Source organism: Panthera uncia, chromosome D1 (genome assembly GCF_023721935.1).
Source record: "Panthera uncia isolate 11264 chromosome D1, Puncia_PCG_1.0, whole genome shotgun sequence".
NCBI classification, from domain to species: Eukaryota; Metazoa; Chordata; class Mammalia; order Carnivora; family Felidae; genus Panthera; species Panthera uncia.
In genome coordinates, this window is record NC_064808.1 from 80,853,757 (window position 1) to 80,875,941 (window position 22,185).

Here is a 22,185-nt window from a genome sequence, read left to right on the forward strand (position 1 = left end):
GGTTCCTCCAAAGTTTAGTGGAGCAGAGGAAATACCTTCCTTATTTCTGTCTTCTCTCCTTTTCCCTGAGCCTCTACTTCTTAGGCAATTCTCCAAGAAGAGTGAGCTCAGAGCCATAGAACATGAGAGCTGGGAGAATGTCAAAAGAACATGGTTTTTCCTGGATGATGTAGGACATGTTCTATTGTTTGAACACATTGAGGCATTTGCTCTTTAGAGAGGGAGGGGGGGTTGGTGCAAAAACTCCTAAACAAGGTGGTGCAATCAATGTCGGGTATGACCCTTAGATAGCAAGGATGTTTTTGTGCTATTACTAAGGTCCAATCACTTCCCTGCTAATTTTAGATATGGGAAACCTAAGGCCCAGAAAAACAAAGTGATTCACCCAAGGTCATATACACCAGCTGTACATGAAGCTAAAGCTGGAGCTTGGATCTGTGGACTATGTATGTGTTAGAACCCTAGGCAGTGCACCAACCACTACAGTACAGCCAGGCTTAACACCTGTCTTGACCTCCCAGGGATCTAAAGCTGCTTACCTGGAAGAAGCTACCGTCTGGCAAGTGGCAGACAAGTACACCCAGACCCAGGACCCCTCAGTCATTGGACTTGTCCCCATTCTCCCAACTTTCCTCCATGAGCACATTGACTCAACCTCCAAGCCAAAGGTTAAAGAAAACAATGATCCCAGTGATCCCTCGTTCAACAGAAATTCACTGGATGTCAACTCCATACACATTACACTGCCAAGTCCAGAAACACAAAGTCAAGAGCCCCAGGCCTCATGGGGAACATCAGCTGCATGCAGTGCCAGGGTGAGTGCAGGCATTCTGCAGAGACATGAACACAGGGATTCATGGCAAGGAAGGATGGGAAAGAAATGGGCTGGGAAGTCTCCCTGGAAAGGAGTGCGTAAGCCAAGTCTTCAAGTCTTCAAGGATGGCTGGGAATTGACCAGAAGAGGTCGATGGAGCATCCTAAGCAGAAGAAAGGCATATAAGTGAGAAGCAGTACCATTTGGGGAGGTTCTTCTTGGCAGCAGATGGTTCCCTGGATGCTATGGGTGGCAGGAGGTCATAGAGCCTCATAAACCCCACAAACCTCCTTTCAGAAAAACCACTTTGGTCTTTAGGAACTATTGAAGGCTTTTAAACAAGGAAGTGACCAAGTTCAGTCTGCATTTTAGCTAAATTACTTTGGCAATAAGAGGGTGAATTGTTGATTGATTAGGTATGCAGGCCAAGACACTGGGATGTGCTGGGTCAGTGAATGCCAGAGGGAAAAAGAATTGGAGTTCTGGCTTCCACTTGATGTCCACAAGCTTTGGCCCATGAAATGTGGATGGCTGTGGGTAGCTGCCTGCCAGATGAAGGGGGAGCAAGCCCCCTCATCCCCTGGGATTACTCAGACAGAGCCAATGCTGATACCTGCTTAGGGCATTGTTCCAGAGCTCCTACAGTGCTACTTCACAAACATTTCCTCTCTCATCAACAGGGATGTTCTTGAATGGGGGAACAGCATTAGCTCTGCCCCTGCAACCTCCCCGCCAACCCTCCCAGATGGAACAGGGCCTGTGTTCACTCACCCACACAACAGGCCACCTGGTTTCACAGACAGGACCCCCGCCCCCCCAGCTATGGGGCCAGGAGACTTCAGGATGACTCACAGTTATACAAAGGATGTTGCGGGGAGCCTTGTTCAATCGGGCAAAGCTCAGGCTTTCCCACACAGCTTAACAACTCTACTTCCCCTGCAAACTAACTCTGTTTACAAAAGTAGAAGATCTTAGATCTAAAGATCTACATGGGTCTATTAGCTGACAAAGACATCCCCAACAAAAGCTAAGAAGGGAAGAAAGCAGGTATGGACTATGAAGAGGATGACTCCATACTTATGAAATGATTTACCTCTCCCTCTGTGTATGTATCCATGGAGAAATGTCACAGAGAAAGACCACAGACACCAATGACGACAGTGGTTATCTCTCGGTGATGGGGTTCAGTGAATTTTATTTTCTTCTTCATACCTTTTGGCATTCTATTTTATAATTGCTTGGAAAAAGAACTAATTTATATAGAAAATGGCACCATGTTCTTCCTAAATAGTGCTCATTATAGGTTGGTTTTAATTCCTGTACCCCCAAAAAAAATGCTTTCTCAGGTCTAGGCATTAGGTTCCTTGCCATAATAAAAGCTTCCTACACCATCCCCCCTGAGAACAGATCCCAACTAGATAGGAGATGTCCAGGGAGATGGGGGGGGGTTCCTCCCACTTAGCTGCATCTATAGCTCACCCACAACCTTCGGGACTCCTAGCTTCCTTCTTCCTCACAACCAGAATCCTAGCCTTTCAACCCTGCTAATGAAATTCTCACAATGCCCCCCCATATGGCATGTTTGAGTCCTCCCTGAAGCCTGTCAAGCTAGCCAGAGCTTAGGCAGAGAGAATGTGTGTGCTCAGACACCCCTGCACTGTCTGATCTGTGGACTGCGGAGGCAGACCTGGTCAGCCACAGTGCTCCTCTCGGAGGTAAGGGGGTATCCACGTTCTTTGTGCCAGTTCCCATGAAAAAAGCCTCCTAACGCCAAAGACTCAGGGGGTGTAGATTCCTGCTTGACCTTCTGGCTTGTATCAAAATGGTGCTTCATATAGAGACCTCCAAACATACCAGGCTAGCTACCTGCTCAGCGTCATGGTGAGGAAAAGGGGCAGAGGTTGAAGAAAGGATTTGGGGGGCAGAATAAGAAGGAGGGAATTATAAAGGATGATGGGAAAGGGACTGGAGGTTGCAGTTTGTGTCCTATAACATTTCTAATACTGGCCTGTGTGGTGCCTGAAAGTTTCCCCATTAACATTATTCCTTTGCGTCTGGACATTGAAAGTTCTACTTAAAATGCAAATCAGTTTCCCAGAAGGGAAAACATATTAAGGATAATGTCAAATATTTGTAACACTTTATACCATATCTCATTTCATTCTCAAAACAGCCTTGTGAAGCAGGAAAATGATTATACCTCTTTTACAGAGAGAGAAACTAAAGTTCAATCAAGTTCAGTTTGGCAATGAATTGCAGAACTGCGCTATGTTGCAGAGCATCCTGGTCTTTAACACTGACTCTACTACTTCATCTTTGAATGAGCGTAACCACTATGTACCAGTTAAACCTTTAGGTTTTTAAGCCACAAGGTTATGTCTCTATGAAGAGCCTGATGCAACTTCTCACTGATAGAGAGTTTCCTATCGTACAAGAGGTGCTTCCTGTAATGGAACTGAATGTAGCACATACCCTGAGTTCTGTGAAGGGAATCGAGCCCACATGGTGGGTGAAGACTCTGGAAAGTTGGCAACCCGTATATGCAATGGGAAAGCAATTGGTCAAGACTGCTTGCTGTTCCATAGGGAGTTAGACCACATGCCTTCTGAAGTTAGATCCCTGGGGAAGTGGGAGAAAGAAAATGGATGCTGGTGTGACTCCTCATTCCTGTTACTTTCAACAAAGTCCTGCAGGAAGAGAGATGGACTTCACCTAGAGCTAGCTGGTGTGTGAGCAGAGTGGGAAGGGGATGTTACATTGTCCATCTTGTGCCCTATATAAGCTGTGTAAGAGTTTTCACAAAGCTAAAAAATAGTGGAATGTTGCTGTACCCCATAAGGAAATGGTTATAAAGGCAGACTTTGAAGTAGGAACTCTAATAGAAGATAAAACTATGACCCTAAGCCTTTATCAAGACCTTTCATTAAGATTTCTCCACAAAAACAATGGGAGTCTATGCCAGATTAAGGGTGTTATCATGGTCATCATGAATTTACAAACTAAGGGGATGGACCAAGCTACAGAGGCCAGGCAGTAAAGTACATGAATATTCTGATTTAAAAACATGGTATCGAGACATGAAGAAATGTGACTGCGGTTATTTGCACATTACAGCGCTCAGAGGCAAATAGACCAGAAATCAATCTGGGTTTTGAGAGAACTGCATTTCTAGAGTAACCTCAAGCCCAGCCTGCAGCAACCTGAGGCTGCAAAAGCCCTAAAACAGTTCTCTTCCGTGGTCCTACACCCCACACTGCAGGGTGTTAAAACGATGCATTCCCAGGAAGGACCGTCTCTCCCATGCTCAATTCCAAGGCGGCAGGAAGATGATCAGCGGGGAGAATCCTCCCTGAAACAGAGCCAGAGACCACAAGACCACACTGTCCAAGGAGCTGCTCCCGTGAGCTGGAGAGAAGCAGCCACATGTGCCAACCAGAAGCCACTCATTCCACTGTCCAAGCAGCAAGCCCCACCATCCCTGCCCAGCAGAATGCAACTACCCCTGAAGACCAAAAATCTCTGTATCTCTTCCCCCATTTCCTGAATGGAAGGATTTTTTTTTAATTGTGGTTGTTTTATCTTTCTCCACAATGATGTGTTGGGTACACTAGGAACAAGTAGCCTGATATTTAGCTTATGGGTCACCAGGCTATAAGAAGCCACATCTGGCACTGATAGAGAAGGCTGCCCATAGCACAACATTGAAAGGCTGTAGATGTTTAAGCTGGGTACAGTTACTGGAAAAGATTGGGGTGGGGGTAATTTAGGAATAGAAGCATGTGTTCCCTGTGTAGGAAGAACTATGTCCACAGGAGTTAGGAAGCCAAAGTGGCAGACGGAGTAGATATTTCTAGTGGCCATTCCAACATTCATTCTATTCCTCTGATAGACCATATCCCTGTTTTACTCAGGGCAGCAATGTGCCAGCCAAAAACCTACAGGTCCCTTGCGGGTTGTTAGGGCCAAGTGACTCATTCTGACCAATGAGCTGTAAACAGAAGATTCTGTGTGATCTTTGTATGAAAGGCCTTTTTTTGCTTTTTTCTCTTTTCTTCATCATTCCTAACTAGAAAATGCACATGATGAATGGTGCTCCAGCCACTGTTTTGGTCCATGAGAAGAAATGAAAACTGGAAAATAATGTGATAAGAATGCAGAACATAACTATAAGTGAAACTTCTACATCACCTACCATGTTTGCTCATCAGCAGATTTCTATTATGGGAAGAGCATGGGGAAACATTCAATTTTGTTTAAGCTGTTGGTTTTATATATCCTCTTCTTTGCCTAGAAAGTGAATATAATTCTTAAGTTAAGTTCACCACTTATTGTGAGCCTTAGTTTCAGCAGCTATAAAATGGGGATAAAAAATACCTATATTTGAGATTTTTTTGCGAGAATTTAAATGAAATAATGTATTTCAAAAGCCCAACCCAATACCTGTCACATAATAATTGCTGAGCAAATAAAAACTGTTACTGCATTTACTATTATTATTATATAGTCATTAGTGACTAGTTTGACCAGGGATCCAAATACAGGTACTCTGACAATCAAGCCCTTGTGTTTGTATTTTATAACTGTATTAATTCTTAACATTTTAACATTAGCTATAAAGAGACTCAATGCACCAGAACAGAGGTCAGGAATATTTTGGTTGAAATCAAGCATCAGAAAGTTTACTGCAAACAGCAGAACAAGCTTCAGCTGGGTCATCGAACTTATTCCATAAAGAGCCAGACAGTAAATATTTTATGTGGGCTGACCATTTCTGCCACAGCTGCTCAGTGTGGCAGTCATAGCACAGGAGCAGCCATGGGCAGTATGCAAATTAATAAGCATAGCTGTGTTCCAATAAAACTTTATTTACAAAAACAGGCAATGGCTAGATTTGGCCCATGGGCTACAATGGGCCAACCCCTGGTCTACAGAGCTGCACTGTGAGAAAAGACACAAGGCAGAAGGGTCCCTCGCTCTATAGCCATGTGTACTGCTAGACACTTAAATATCACATATTTTTGAAAAGCTTCCCGACCCTACCCTGGGTGAGAAGAATTTGGCCAGTTGTTCCCCAGCATGGTCCCATCAGACTGGCTGTCTCCCCCATCAGACTTGAATCTGTCACCAACCTTGTGTAGGTGTTAAAAGAATATGACATTATAGTGTGGTAATAATGCTCAGAGTCAATCAGGGAGGGATCCTGGGAAAGGTAAGTTTTAAGCTGAAGGTCTAATAAGTGGAGGACAGCTCTGTGGGCGTCCCACCAAAAGGAGGTGTATCCAGCAGGCTGTTAACCTTGGTAATGAAAAACACAACTTTATGAGCACCAGAAATTGGCTAAACTCATTAATTTTATTTGTAATAGAAAATTAATGCTTGAGACGAGGAAGGCAGCAGCTGTAAGGACCTCTGGTTTCAAATATGAAAGGGAAAGCATGGAGTCATTTCCTGATGTTGAGGGTTATCGTCCCCTTTATTACATTGCAGCAGAAGTAAATTTTAATGGTCTTCTTTTTTTGTGAGGCAGTATTTTGTTCTCCAGTCCAGGAATTTCACTTTTATCTAGAGGAGGAAAGAGAGAACAATCAAATAGCCATCTTTTTGTCTTGCTCCTCCACCTCCATTCTTCCCCCTCACATATATCATTATAATGCAAGAATTGTGCCTTGGCCCTGCCTCCAGTGATCAGGGAGCTGTGGTCAGGGCTTCTGTAATATTTGCGCATCCCAAGGGGGGTCAGCATTTCCTTATCTTGCCCTAACCCACCAGACAGCATCTGGTTCTAGAAACTGAGCCTTGGAAAGTGGAGTAGGGGGAAGGAAAATAAGAAATGGATACAGGGAGGAAAGAAGGAAGGAAGGAAGGAAGGAAGGAAGGAAGGAAGGGGTAGCCAGGGAGGGGTAGAGAATGGAATGTGGTAATAAGCATTTATTGAGAGCCTAATATGAGTGAAGCACATTAAAGTTTTGCCTATTTAATCTCATTTTAAGTTTTACAATGATCCTTTGAGATTGGAATGAAGAAGCTGAGTCTCAGGGAAGGTAAATAAAGTTGGAAAGCATGTGACTCCAGTCCACCCCATGCTGGGCCTCTGCTCCCCCCCCCCCCACCCTCCCCAAATCCCTCTGTTCTGACTACAGTCCAGCATCCAGGCCCTACCTGGGAATAAGAATGCAGTGTGGAAAGGCACAGCAACATAGGGCAGACTACTATAATCAAAGAGAAGCAAAGGTTCCTCAACCAGGATCAAGCACAGATTCATAGTAGGAACTTCTTACCTTCCACACAAATGTATCCTGATCCCTCTGAGGGGTCAGCAAGAGCTCTTGGGGCCTCAAATCCAAAGCCACCTGTGGCCAAGCACAAACTCCACCCCCTCCACCTTGCCAGCCTGCACTGTAGAATGAAGCATCTGGTTAACAAACTAATATGTGGAATTTAAGAAACAAAACAGATGAGCATAGAAAAAGGGAAGGAAAAATAAGATAAAAACAGAGAGGGAGACAAACCATAAGAGACTCTTAAATACAGAGAACAAACAGGGTTGTTGGAGGGGAGTTTGGGTGGGGGGATGGACTAAATGGGTGATGGTCATTAAGGAGGACACCTGTTGGGATGAGCACTCGGTGTTATATGTAGGGGATGAATCACTGAATTCCACTCCTGAAACTAATACTACACTGTATGTTAACTAACTTGAATTTAAATAAATAAATGTTTAGGAAAGAAAGAAAGAAAGAAAGAAAGAAAGAAAGAAAGAAAGAAGAAAGAAAGAAAGAAGGAAAGAAAGAAAGAAAGAAAGAAAGAAAGAAAGAAAAGAAAGAAAGAAAGAGAGGAAGGAAGGAAGGAAGGAAGGAAGGAAGGGAGAAAGTCAGACTCAGAAGACAACAGCTGCTTGACTTGCCTGAAAACACCTCTCTGGGTGACTGCAAGCCACAGCAAGCTTCTTCAGCACATGGAATAGCCAGTAATAGTGCCTTTGGGGTAAGAAAAACATGAGTGAAGTTGAATTGCTTCAGAAAAGCTGACCTGCCTCTTACCTTGTGGAACAGACACATGGTAAATTTTAGTCTGCCACAGTGTGGATTGGGTTAAAAGCATGGCTAAAATCCATACCCTGACCCTCACTGTCTGTTGCTTCAGGCAAGACCATTAATCCTTGAGCCTCAGGCTCCATGACCATAGATGTAACAATAATATCATACCGCTATTGTGAGCATTAAAGAGGTAATGAATGTGAGGAAATTGATACTGATAAGCCCTGAGCATGTGTGAGCAGTGACAGAACACAGAGAATGAAGTCCTACTATTCTGAGGACATGCATTCTTCCACAATAAGCTCCTTATCTGACCTATCATCAAGACATCATAGAGATATGTCTCCTCCCCAAATCCAGGAAATCAGGGTCTGTGAAAATTCTGCTAGACATGCATATACAGTGTATTCTGCAATTTATCTCACCATCCACTCTAACCTCTCCTCCTTGCCCAAGCATGTCCAGCCTAACTGACAGCAAGGTTGTGAAACAGAAGAGCCTCATAGGGCACTTCTGGTTTCCACCAGTGTCCCCTGCCAGGAGCTGCTAGGGCCACATGCCCAGACATGTGGAAAAGTTTTGAGCCAGCCTTGTTCAATTTGATGTTTAGGTGCTTCACTCTTCTCTTAGAACATTTTTCTTTCCTAAGTAAACTGGTACAGTGCTCAAATCTAGAAGGAACAATCCCTGACTCCCCTAGTAAGCTTCCAGGAGCTTAAGAAAATGTTTGAAAAAGCATAAGAGACTGTTAAAAACTGAGAACAAACTGAGGGTTGATGGGGGGTGGGAGGGAGGGCAGGGTGGGTGATGGGTATTGAGGAGGGCACCTTTTGGGATGAGCACTGGGTGTTGTATGGAAACCAATTTGACAATAAATTTCATATATTGAAAAAAATAAATAAAAATTAAAAAAGTTACGATTTAAAAAAAAAAAAGAAAATGTTTGACAATTTCCTGTTGTCAAGTTGTTTTAGAAGCACAAGTACTTCCAACATAGAATCGCCCTGGTGTGAACTGACCTGAAAACTTTTACACCATCCTTTTCCAAGTATGATGAGAAGCTTTTCTGTGAAACAGAGAGAGCCTCTGCTCATTCACAGCCTTCCTCCAGGCATAAAGTCACTTTAATCAAGAAAGGCAAGGTAGCCTAATGCTTTCAGCAAAAGAACTTTGAGAAAAGGTTTGAAAAGCATTGTTCCCATTGTTGACACATCACAGAGTTAATTCCCACCTTGCTGTCAGGGCTACCAATGAATGCTCTTGCATATGTTCTGTACTGAAAATCATCTGAATCTAGACCTCTTGAGTTAACTCTCATAAGAATCATTAGGATCATGGCTATGGCAACCTCTGGATTTCATTCCAAAGGAGTTTAAATGCCATTCTTTCCCCCAAGTGGCTCCTCTGCTCTTAGAATAAATTCTCTGAGGTATCAAATCTATTAGCAAAGTGGGGGTATAAATCTTCAAATGGCTTGAGCCTACTATTAATAATTCTGAATTATCTGGAAATTTTGGGTGCCTACATTACTTGGCGTTGATTGACACTTATTTGAAAATGTACCCAGGATTTGATACAATCAGGCTGGTAAGACCAACAGATCAGGAAATTGTTGCCACAGAAAAGATAGTTTGTTACTTACAATTTCCAAGAGAAAGGCACGTGCCATACCACCTAAGTCCACACAGGGAAGCACCAGGATCTGTCAGGAGTCAGAAGGGACAAGAGGAAAACAACATGAACAAAGCCTTTATTGTGGTTGTTGGGGGAAGTCATGGGTGAAGCAGGATATGCAGCTGAGCAGGCTGGGGATTAGATAGTTTGAGAATTTTGGCAGGCTCTGAATTATAGAGGTGGTTTCTAGTTGTCTAGTACCTGGCCTGGGGTGACTGAGGGCAGGGGGATAGTATCTAAGACTGCAGAACCTGATAATAGGAGGCAGATCCCAGTATGTGCTCTGGATTTGTTGGTTTGAATACCAAAGGCATGCACTCAGGCCAGTTGTTTGCTATCTCTAGGAATTAGTTGTCCCTGGGAGGGGCCATCCCTCCCTTGAGCCCTAGTCACAAGGCCCCAAGATTTCAAAGCATCCTAAAATACAGAAAATTAAAAAAAAATGGTTAATAGAACCTTTTGCAAGGCTTAATGTCATTGGGTTATATTTGCATTTGGATTATAAAATATTTTATGAGTAGTATTAATATTAGCATTACTATGCACAGCCTTTCTATCTATAGCCTTCTTTTGGGCTCATTATCAATATAATGCTTTATTTGGTCAAGAAGAAACCCTAAATTATACTCTATACAAACCTTACAAGGTGGCCCTGCACCTTCCCACCTAGGAATTCTCACGTGTGCAAGACTGAAGTAAAAGCTTGAGGTTCTGCTGTGTAAGCAGCCCTGCTCTCAGTGATTTATTGGTTCTATTTGGAAAAACTATGTCTCCAAATTACCTGATGCTGCTAGTAAGAAACACTTTCAACAAACCCATGGTACATTTGGTGCAGTAGGTAAAAGGAAGGAGAAAGACAGCTTTGGGTACCACAGATCAGGAAAAGTCAGCTCACTTGTTTTTGGGCCCTTTATTTTCTTTGCTCCAAAAAGTTGGAGGGTTGGGGGAATCTCCTCAGTGTCTGAATCCCAGGAGTCTGGCAGACCAGCAGCACATTGTCAGCATACCATCAAAGAACTGTGTTTGACCCTACAGATAACATTTTACCTCACAAAGCAAGCACAACAGTAAATTTTTATTAGTTCACAAAATAACACTCAACTTTGTATGTTTGTTTTTTGTTTTTAAATGCTGTCTATAACCTATACACTGATTTTAGAACCAGTAATGGATTTTAACCTGCAGTTTGAAAAACACTTTTCTAAAAGAAGCACAATGCCTTCCAGAAGTCTCAGCTAGAAGCTATAGCCAATATCTTACTGATAGCTCTTTGTGTTTTTTTTAATGTTTTCTTTATTTGTTTTGAGAGAGGAGGGAAGTTCAGGGAGAGAGGGAGAGAGAGAGAATCCACACTGCCAGTGCAGAGGCCAAATCCACCAGTTGTGAGACCATGACCTGAGCCGAAACCAAGAGTTGGACTCAGCTGACTGAGTTACCCAGGCACCCCATCACTGATAGTCCTTTTAACTAAATATATTTACTGTTTTAATCAAAAATTCAAACAATGTGAAATTTGCTCCCCAAAGAAGGAGAGAAAAAGATCTCCCACACCTGGAGATACCTACCATTTAATCTTTAGTGCCATGTCTTCCAGATTATCCCCATGCATATACATATACTCATATGCATATAATTTTCTACAAGTGGTCTCATATTATGCACACTGTTTTGTGATTGTATTTAATGCAAAATGTCATTTAGGCATTTTCAGCTTAATCACCATTTCCAAGACTGAGAACGTTCTACTATAAGAATTTGCCATTATTTGTTCTACTAACTCATGCGTGGCGGGCATTCTGGTTGTTTTCATTGTTTTGTGATAATAGACAATACATTTATGGATGTCCTTGACTACATATCTTTCTGTGCTGTGGTAACCTGAATGTAGACTTGTTTCAAAGGGGAAACACATTTCATATTGGATGCGTATTACCAAACTGTCCCCCAAATATCACAACCCCTACTAACAAAGTTGTCCATGTCCTCACAACATCTCTAACACTGGGTTTTGTCCAACTTTATTTTTTTCCAATATTACAGTAGAAGAATATATCATTATTATTACTATTTGCATTTATCTATTTTTTTTAATTTTTTTAACATTTATTCACTTTTTGATAGAGACAGAGAGTGAGCAGGGGAGGGGCAGAGAGAGAGGGAGACAGAATCTGAAGCAGACTCCAGGGTCTGAGATGTCAGCACAGAGCCTGATGTGTGGCTCGAACCCATGAAACCTTAGATCATGACCTGAGATGAAGTTGGCTGCTTAACCGACTGAGCCACCCAGACACCCCTACATTTATCTAATTTTTAATGAAGGTGAAAATCTTGCCATAGGTTTATTGTACACGTACATCTCTTTTGTGTCTGTGTGTGCAAATTATCTGTTCAAATCCTTCACCCATTCTTCTATGGGTTTGTCCTCCTTGTTCTTGCTGGTTTGGAAAATGGCAGTGATGCTCCAAGGCTAAGAGTCTTGGCTCCACACTGCATAATGTGTAGAGCTGTAGATTCTCTATGTTGTGTAACTGAAACTAACATAACACTTGTCAACTGTACTTCAATAATAAACATGTAATATTAAAAACAAAAAAAATAGGGACAATGTCTCTGTACTTTCATTGTATTCATGAAATAATTCTGTAATTTAAGCTGTTCTTTATTTTTGCCTTATTGACTTAGTGTCTTAGTTCATTCAGGCTTATTAAAAAAAAAAGTATCAGCTCCAAAGCCAGACTTCCCAGGTTCTACCTCACTACACCTTTTTCAATCTTTGTAACCCTAGGCACCTAGCCAGGAGTTGCCCTTTCAACATCTCTGTGTATCTGCAAACTGGCATAGCAATAACATACCCTTTCCAAAGCTGTTGTGAGGATTATATGAGTTACAGAGCCTAACATAGATAAGACAGTGCCTATCACATAATAATCATTCAGTAATATTATGTTAAGAATGGGGTAAAATTCAAAATATTTTGACAATTGTGTAGCATGGGCATCAAAAAATTAGGATGAAAATCAGCTGGAACTTTGGAGCAGGATCCTAGAGGCATTCATCTGCAAATTCCTGAATGTTGGAGGGGGGGCTGATCCAAAGGGAGGTGGGGACAGGGCACATGCCACTCAGAGATTCAGGGAAGCAGCTCTTTACCAACTGATGTGGAAGCTGTGCAGTACTCTGTGTGCAGTACTCTGCAAGTGGTACTCTGCGTGCAGTACTCTACATGTGGTAGTCTGTGTGAGGCACTGTACGTGCAGTACCCTGCATTCAGTACTCTGTGTGCTGTACTCTGTGTGCAGTATTCTTTGTACAGTACTCCACATATAGGACTCTGGGTGTAGTACTCTACCTGCGATACTCTGCATGCCATACTCTGTATGCCTTACTCTGCATGCAGTACTCTACCTGCCTACTCTATGTGCAGTATTCTGTGTGTGATACTCTACATGTGGTACTCTGTGTGTGGTACTCTATGTGCTGTACTCTACATGCAATACTTTGCATGCAGTACTCTGTGTTGTGCTCTGCCTGCGGTATTCTGTGTGCGGTACTCTATGTGTGTTACTCCGTGTGTGACACATGACATGTGGTACTCTGTGTGCAGCACTCTACGTGCAGTACTCTATGTGTGGTACTCTATGTGCTATACCCTACATGCATTACTCTGCCTATAGTCCAGTTGCACTTCCCATGACAGCAGAGCTTCACCAGCAGCCCACCACCTGTGAGGCTGGAGCCGTATGGTTTTATGCTTGTCATTTATGTTGGTCCGTGGTTTCCTAAAGCTCTAAAATTTTGTGTGACCAGAATTGTCAATCTTTCTTCATATCTTTGAAAGCCTTATCCACCCAAAGATTACACATTCATTTATGTTTTCTTCTAGTATTTTCCTAGTCTCTTTTAACATGTAAAATCTTTGATAGTGAATTTACATTCTGTCAGTGTTCAGCTTTCAAAACAAACTCATTCTTATGGCCAGAAATCATACTCTATGGATTGCAATTTAAAATATACATATATATGATATAATGTATATTACATTATATATATATATAGTGTTATAACATATATGTATATGCAGTGTAACATTAGTATACCAACAATAAAGAATAAAAGGTCTTGAGTGCACCACAGTTTCTGGGACATGTGCACAGCACCCTGAGGTCCATCAATGAGATCAGCCCACGAGTCATTCTTACAGCTCCCTGCACCCCTCTCAGCACAGTTCCTAATTACACACTTGGGTGCTTATTTGATTAATGGTTGTGTCTCCCACACACTTGGGTGAATTCCATGAGGACAAGGACAGAATCTGTTTGAGCTCAGCATTCTTCCCTGGATCTGAATCAGGGAGTCTGGAGTGTAGTGAGAGCACCACCAATATTTACTGTATGAGTGAATGAAAAAGGATGAGAGGCGAAAGCAGAAAAGAGAAAAAAAGAGAGCCAAAAGAGGGAAAGAGGGAGAAGGAGAGACAGGGAGGAGAGGGAGAGGGAGAGGGAAAGGGGTGGAGGGAGGGGAGAAAGAGGGAAAGGGAAGGAGAGAGGGAGACGGAGGGAGGGAAGGGGAAGGAGGCAGGCAAGGAGGGAGAAAGGGATAGAGAGGAAGAAAGGGAGAGAGAAGGAAGTGGAGGCAGGGAGGGAAGGAGAGAGAAAGAGACAGAGAGGGAGAGAGAAGGAGAAGGAGAGAGGGAGAGAAGATGAAAGAGCAGCTAGTCCTGTTGATATATAGCATCATACTCCTTGCAGTCTCTGCTTTCCCACATCCAGCCCACCACTCCAACGGTGTTTTTCCCAGAAACAGGTACTCAGCACCAGGGCTTGAATTAAATTGGATATAGATGAATCAAAGATGGTTATTTGGATCCCTGATCCCAAATCACAGAGGCACTCTACACGACCTCATGTGAGATCTCAAAGTCTAGTTATTTTTCTCATTAGACTAGAAGCTCTTAGAAAACAAGGGCCGTTTATTATGCGTTGTTATATCCTCAACCTCCTTATCTGACTTGGAGCTCAAATGTTTGGTAAATGAAAAAGGAACCCTGGGGCTCTCCACCCTGAGCCTCAGACAGCAGGGCATCCAGAACCCCAGCTTAAGGCCCCAGCTGTAGGGAGATGGCTCTCCTGCAAGATTTTGGCATCTACAGCCTCTGCTCCCATCCCATCACCCATGCCTCAATCCACACTAGCAATAGTTATTGAATGTGTAAATTACCATCAATGGAGTGACAAAGACTAAATTAAAGAAGGAGATCTGAAGTCAAAGCTGTCACCTCTTAGAATTCAGATTTGACAGAGATGACAAAAGCAGCTCCCTGCAGGGCAACTGCTCCACAGCTAAGCACCTACTGAGGACCCCTCACTCCACAGACTACTATCTGCTTTCTCCCTGCTCAAGGGACCTGGGCTGACCCTGTTGGACTTTGGGTGCTTAGTGTCCTGGACCAGGCTGTGAGGAGGGGCCAGGAGAAGAAGAAACGTCCTTTTCTTTAGCTTCCATGCTCCAGACTCTCCATGAAAGTGTGTTCTAAGGGGGAGAAGGGGAGAACACTTGGCTGAACTGTCACATCCTTAGCAACGCAGCCTCCTGAGGAAGGAGGCCCCGGGGAAGACCCCTGCTCCTCTCTTCTGCATATTTTGCTGCTTGTAAGCACTGGGCTGGGCACTCAGAACAAAATAGTGAACAAGTTGTTTGCCCAACAGTAGGCTGGCCACCCCTCACTGGTGTTGACCCCAAGGTGACTGGCATGGAGTCCCCTCCTTCTCCATGCTTCCATTCTCCACTCATAATATGGGGCATTTTCAAGAAGAAGGCAGCTCATTGTCAGTGAAGAACCAAGGATTTGGGGTTTCAATGTGGACTGCATCACCTGCTGACCCCTGAGGGGGGTCACACAATACTCACCTCACACATGGGCCCTACTATCAATTCCCTGTTTCTCCCATTCCAGACACAGAGGGTCATGACTCAAATGTCTTCGAACGATCCCCATTGCTATCAAAGTATAATTTCCCTAGCCTGGCATTTCAAAACCTTTTCCCTCTCTCTGTTTCCAAAAGAACATTTAGCCTCATTGCCCCATCCATCCCTCTATGCCTCCTGTGTACCAACCACAGCCAACCACTTGCTGTTCCTGGTAAATAATACTTGCAGTTCCTGTCAGATTATACTGTCATTCTCACATGTGATCCCACAGCAATTTTACCTCTATCCTTCTTATGTTATTTTTACATTTCACAGTTACATATTTTATATTTTTATATTACTATATTATACTTTACCCATTGCATTAGGTACTCTCAGAGGTCATTGCTTATACAATGTAGCTCAGAGATATCTCTGAGCATACATATCTCTGAGCTTCTTGAATGCCTCTGACTGCTTCTTGAATGGATGAATAAATACATAAATAGATGAATGAATGAATTTACCTACTTTGCCCATGTCTGTGAAAAGGGGATTACAGTGAATGTCAGAGTGTTAATGTGAGCAGCAATTGTGATCTACTGACTAATAATGGAAATAATTATTCAAAGTGGATAATCACTGAAGTCATTATACTTTACCTCCCTCTCTGTGTTTTCTGGCAGCGAGGATGATATGAAGGCACAGCTACAGAGGTCTTAAGGGGAAAACAGCCATAGAAAAAGTTTTCAGTCTTACCGAAGCAGCAGTTTTGGTTTTGGTTTCTCAGGCCTGAAAAATTGTTGACTGTTATTCCCTGAAGTCACAGTCTTTTCCTGGATCTTACCATTCACTGAGGCCTCCTCCATGTCCAGGGACACCTGGAAAATAGGCTAGGAACTTAAAGAAGAGAAACAAGAGGAGGAATTACTAAAACCACCCATGACCCTGCTGGGGGATAAGAGGTTTATAGGAGATGATTCAGGAGCTTCACAGTCTCAAGGAAGACTACCCTTCCCCCAAACATACTGCCATAAGGGTCCTGGATCCCCCACCCTTCCTTTCTGCTAGTGTTATCTTCTAAATCCCCGCTAGCCTGTATACATGGCTACCGAAAAAATGAGGGAACATATAAATAAATGGGATAGACAGGATGAGTAGAGCTTTAACTCATCAAAGACATAAAGAAAATTCCTGGTATGAGGCAAAAGGATTAAGCTGAAGGCTTGGAGCTATTTCTTTACCTAAGGAAACTGATGCAGCATCAGGCTAGGAAACCCAGAACCTGCAGTGCCTTTCTTCATAATAAAGACAGCAGAAGCCTTTCCTTAGGTATTCATCCTCTGAGTCTGGGGTGAGGATACCTGCTTTTCTCAGAAACCTCTGTGAACACAGCTAAGAGCTAGAGTGTAGGGAGAAGTCACCACCCCAACCCTGGGGAGTCCCCTGTTTATTCGGGGATGTGGACATGAGAGGAAGCACAACACTCCTAGAAACAATTAAATAACCACGTGTCTTGTAGACACTGCCAAACTTTAGTAAAAAGAGGCAGGGTCATCTCAGCTTCATTTACCATGACCCTCCCCTCTCAGGTTATATCAGATTGAGTTTCAGTAATAAACTTATGAAATCAAATGTGTCTTCTTATAACCAAGATCCAGAGAAACTTGCCAGAGGATAAGCAAAGAAGTAAGTCTGAACAAAGGAGGTTTTGCCTGTGTGTGGGAAGTGTAAGAAGAATACAAAGTATCCATCCATCCAATAGAAGTTGCAATTGGTTATTTCCTTTGGTAGTATCACATAAGGAGAGTTTTCTCTTTTATGTGAATCATTAATTTTCACCAAAAATGTCTTCAGAAAGACAACCTTCATGACAAAGCATTGGAGGGAAAAATAATTGTGCATCCTGGAGATATCCATTCATTTACCTGCAATGCAATGATAGGCACCTGAAGTGCCTAGCATCCAGCATAGACTGCAGATTCTCAAATCTGGGAGGGGATGGGACCACAGAACACATCTTGAGGGACTATCACTCAGCAGCAGAACAGCATCTATCAAAAGTGTTAGACTCATTTTTGAGACAGGCTGTCTCACTTCCAGCAATACATAAGTCAATATAGAAGAAAAAAAAAAAGAAAAGAAAAACTGAGTTCAATCAAATAGCAAATGCAGAAGAAATCATGGTATTTTTCAATATTCTTGAAATTACATTGGCAATCCTAAAGTGCTCCAGAGGTCCGCATCAAGCACACCCAGAGTAACACAGTGGCCATCATTAGGCTCTGAAGAACTGTCAATGCAGTTCCTGTGGTGAAGAATATTCCCATTTCGAATGTAATGAAGGCAGACACCAACATAAATCCCAGTCCTTCCTGAAGAAGAAATGTGGCTTCAATAAATGCATATTATTTCATTAGTCAAAAATAATTGGGCATATGTTTAATGTGGTACCTCCATGTCCTCCTACCATGCAATCAGATGGCATGTCTTACATTAAAGAATTTCCTTAGATTCAAGAAAATACAGTATAGTATTTGAGGATCGACTCTGGGCCAGGCTCTGTGTAAGACACCAGGACCAACCATGGTTCTGACCTCAAGAGGCTCCCAGGCCTCTGAAGAGATAGGTGCATTAACAGGCCATATGAGAACTGTGTAGCAGGGGCTTGAATGCAGATACTTAGATGGTCTTCGGGAGCACCCTGCTGGGACACTGGTGGTATCTGTGGAAGCTCATGTCTAAGCCAAGCTTGGAGGCAAGGAGTTGGCCCAAGTGAGGAGATAAGAGGATTACAGACAGAGGGAACAGGAGATGGAAATGTCTAAGGAAGAGAGAGTGCAGTGCTTTAGGGGAAGTACCAGGAGTTTCATTTGTCTGGAGGCCTGGGCAGCAGGAGTCCGGGGAATGACATTAGAGCAGTAAGTGGAGTTCAGATCATGAAGGCCTAGAAGGTTGTGTGGGACTTTATCCTGCAGGCAGTGAGTGGGAAGCCACTGAAGTATTACAGCAGAGGGATGATGGGCATAGATTCACAAATTTAACAAGGGCTCAAGGTGTCAGTGAGGAGGCTACTGCAACAAATGGGAACTGATGGTGGAACCAGTGTGGTGATACCAGGGCTGGAGAAAACAGTGTGGGCTCACAGGAACATTGAGGAGGTAAAATCCATCAGCACTGGAGCTTGATAGGGTATGGGGGCACAGTGGTATAATGAGCCCTTGAGGAATGGGGATCAAGAAGGGCCTTGCACGAAGATAAAGAGGAACATGTATGGGGGGACAGTTTGGGTTTCAAACTTGTCTGACCTGTGGCTTGATCTCTATGCACTCAGCCAGCTTGTGCTGAGCAACACCTAGCGGGGGTGGGGGGTGCTATGTGCTTGTCACATGAAGGGAAGATATAGTTCCTCACAGAGTCCTCAGGCTTGCAGAAAGCACAGTCCAGGGACTCAACTTTCTCCTGCCAAGCTGACCTCAACTGGCCATCTCTGCTGTGTATCCATCTCTCTGAGGTCATTCCCTCGCACTTCTTCATTCTGGCTTGCTCTTGCTATGAGCTTCCATGTCTTGTTAGTGGGTCCTGAGAGTAGGCAGTTTGAAAGAAAGGAAGCTTCTGCTGCTTCATAATTAATATGCTCAGCATTTTCCCCAAGACCCTCCCTTCAGTCCTGGACTGTAGGTAGCAATTCTAGAATGGGGACCTCCAGATTTCCTAGTCCTGGCAACCAGACTCTCCTCCCCTGCTCTGTTCATCCCAACAATTAGAAAGCTTACACCATATATGTGTGTGCATGTGTGTGCATGCACACACACACCCACGTGCATACACCCACCCACCCACATACACACACGTACACACACACACCACAGCGAGGATACAGCTTTTCCTCTGAAACTGAGGACAACTTCGATTGATGTATTTCCTGTTTACTCAGCACCCTCTTTCCTTGCTCCCTATTTTGGAATCTCCAAGGATCACAGATTTGTAAGGACCTTGTATAACCTAAATCAAACTCTTTCATCTGAAAGTGAACAACAGAAACTGATAAGAAGCCCACCCCTATCTCTGCCCCAATCCCCTTTGTCTCCCAAGCCAATGTATTTTCCCCAACCTATAGATCATGTCCATGTTTCTTTCTCCTCCCAGGGCCAAAATGATGGAGAGGTGTTCCTGGGTGTTCTCCACTGATTATGTTGGCTCAGCCTTATATACCTGGTAATAGGGCCCCTTCCCAATTCCATTGCAGGCACAGTGCTGGCCAGAGAGCCACCCTGCAGATGGGCTTTGAAGCCTTTGGACAAACTGCTACAGGAAAAGCAGATGACTCATGCTGCTTGGCTGCCACAGGAGCTACAGCAAGCTCACAGGGGCCAGCCCCACGAATTTGGCTGGACTAGATCCCTGGTTCCCCCTTGGTCTCTCTTTTGCCCTCTTCCCATGCCTTGCCTTCTTTGTCTCTCCCACATCATGCCCCACAACACTGCTGCTAACACAAGGCTTCCTGCCTTTCTCCCTCTGGCCTAGGTAAGGTCTGTGGTGCTTAGGGGAGCTCTGCAGACAGGACAGCTGCCCCTCCAGTGAAAGCCATCTTCATAAGAGCAGCCATCAAGGGCAAAGCACATTGCCCCTCAAAGGTGTGTGGAACTTTTCTGAAATAGTTCTTTTCCAAGCATTAATTAAGGGGATCTGGCAAGGGGCTCCTCCTCTCTAAGATGCAATCTGAGCTTCTTCATCAGTAGATGGGATGATTGAAGAAGGTTCCGAAGTGTAGAACAAGAACTGTCTCCGCAGAGAGAGGCAAAGACGAGGAGGCAGGGGTGCCAATGCGCACAGGCACTCTACATGGCCAAATCTGAGCTCGTTCTCCAGCAGGAGCCTTAGTTTTCAGAACAGAGTCCCTCACAATGGGATCTGGGCTTCAGGGAGTATTTCCTATATCAAGATGTCTTTACACAACACAATTTGGAAATGGCCTAGAATGAAATTAAATGGCAGTTTGGTTACATTTTAATTACCAGAGGAAGATCAAGATGTTGCTATGATTATAACAAAGGAATCTATATTTATCATCTTGTGGGGTTTTGCATCGGAGATACAGTGATCTTACTGCAAGGCACCCAATTTATTCATAAAGCCATAGCAAGGCATGGCAACTGTGAGTCATTCATGTGTGTCTCCCTCCTGCCTCTGAGTCAGGAGACAGGCCTAGTGGACAGAATTCTCTGGGTCAAGTCTTGGTCTAGAAGATTTGGAAGGAGCCCTGAATCCACCCCCTAGCAGTGGAGGATGAGGTGGGGTAGAATCACTTCATACCCAGCTTTCCATGAGGACAGAGGGACTGGGTTGTCCATCACTGCTAAATAAAGAAGAGGAACAAGCAAGCCCCTGAGAGAGAGCCCACAATGCTGACAGGAAAGACAAAGGCCCATACAGGCTTTTCCAGGGCTTGGGCAAAAGGAAGCTTCAAAGTTCTTTAAATTTCCTCGCCTGTGCCCACGTGTGACTCGTGATTGAAAACGCCTGTCATTGAATAGGCATTCATAAAACGCCTACAGCCCTCCTGGCTATAGACCAGAAAAGGGTGGGAGGGTGGGGAATGCACTTACAAAGGTGGTAAATGCCACCCAACAGGGCATACCAGGAAAGCTAAGATGAGCAGAATCTCAGAGATCCTGGGGCTGTGCCATGGGCCCAGTGAACCAACCAGTGCCACTGCCGGTTCCAGCCCTGGAGCAAGGTACTTAGGAAATAGCTGAGAGAACAAGTATCCTCACCTTCGCATAGCTGCACAGCTTGCAGTGGGATGACAGTTGGCTAATAAGAGGGGATTCAGCCACCAAGGAGCCTAACCCCCACTTATAATGTATATTATATTCCTTAGCAGTGCTGGAGCCCACCCAGACCAATTGTGCTCATCTCTTCCAATTCCAAGACAAGTGACTTCACTGAAAGCTCAAAATCAGTCATGGCAGGAGTATTTACTCCACTGAAATCAGCACACACTAGGCTCCAAAGCTTTTTTTTTTTTCTTGAGGTGATAAACACTTACCAGCACACTATCATACCCCCAAGTCTGAATGGCTAGAATAAAGTGAATTCTGGTTGTCTCTAACCTATTCTTAAACTGATTCTAACACTTCATGCCTTTAGGCCAGCAAAGTACTCTGTTAAGTCAGAAGTGATCTAAAAATATGTCCACCTGCCCCCCCAAGACATGAAGGAAACATGCCACCTCTCCTAAGGATGTGGCTTCCTGCCCATGTTGGGGGGACCAAGAATAAATGTGAGTGATCACAAAAGTGAACTTTCTCTCTCTCTCTCTCTCTCTCACACACACACACACACACACACACACATACCACATATTTATTGAGTACTTTACCTTATTACATTGTTCAGCTTTTTTAGAATTTAAGAAATAAATACTTGTTTTTTGCTCATTGTATAGGCGAGGAAGCTGAATCTCAGAGAGCTCTAAGTGTACAGTCCTAGTTCCATACCTAGAGCCAGAATCATCCAACACTGTGGGGTTCTAACCTCAGGAGCTCCCTGGGAATCACTGTGAGGGCCTCAGGGTACCCCCAAAAAAGATTATGGCAGAACACTTCTTTTAGAGGCCACTGACACCATGTTATTGAATGACAATGACTCTCCCAGGGCTGGGCCCTCAGGGCTGCTGCCCCACAAACAGACTCCTCTTGGTCTCTGGGGTGGGAGGAGTCACCCACAAGGTGACAACAGAACAAAGGT

At 43.8% G+C, this 22,185-nt stretch overlaps 2 long non-coding RNA genes across 2 annotated transcripts; both read right to left on the reverse strand.

Moving 5' to 3' along the window:
• Positions 1-702: 702 nt before the first annotated feature.
• On the reverse strand, positions 703-5,927 carry LOC125915071 (uncharacterized). The gene is made up of 3 exons (XR_007455561.1): positions 5,855-5,927; positions 5,007-5,101; positions 703-977 (listed from the first exon to the last, which is right to left on the reverse strand). It is a non-coding gene; the product is annotated as an uncharacterized LOC125915071 (long non-coding RNA).
• A 1,738-nt stretch (positions 5,928-7,665) lies between these two features.
• On the reverse strand, positions 7,666-10,583 carry LOC125915043 (uncharacterized). The gene is made up of 3 exons (XR_007455540.1): positions 10,421-10,583; positions 9,494-9,553; positions 7,666-7,791 (listed from the first exon to the last, which is right to left on the reverse strand). It is a non-coding gene; the product is annotated as an uncharacterized LOC125915043 (long non-coding RNA).
• Positions 10,584-22,185: the final 11,602 nt, after the last annotated feature.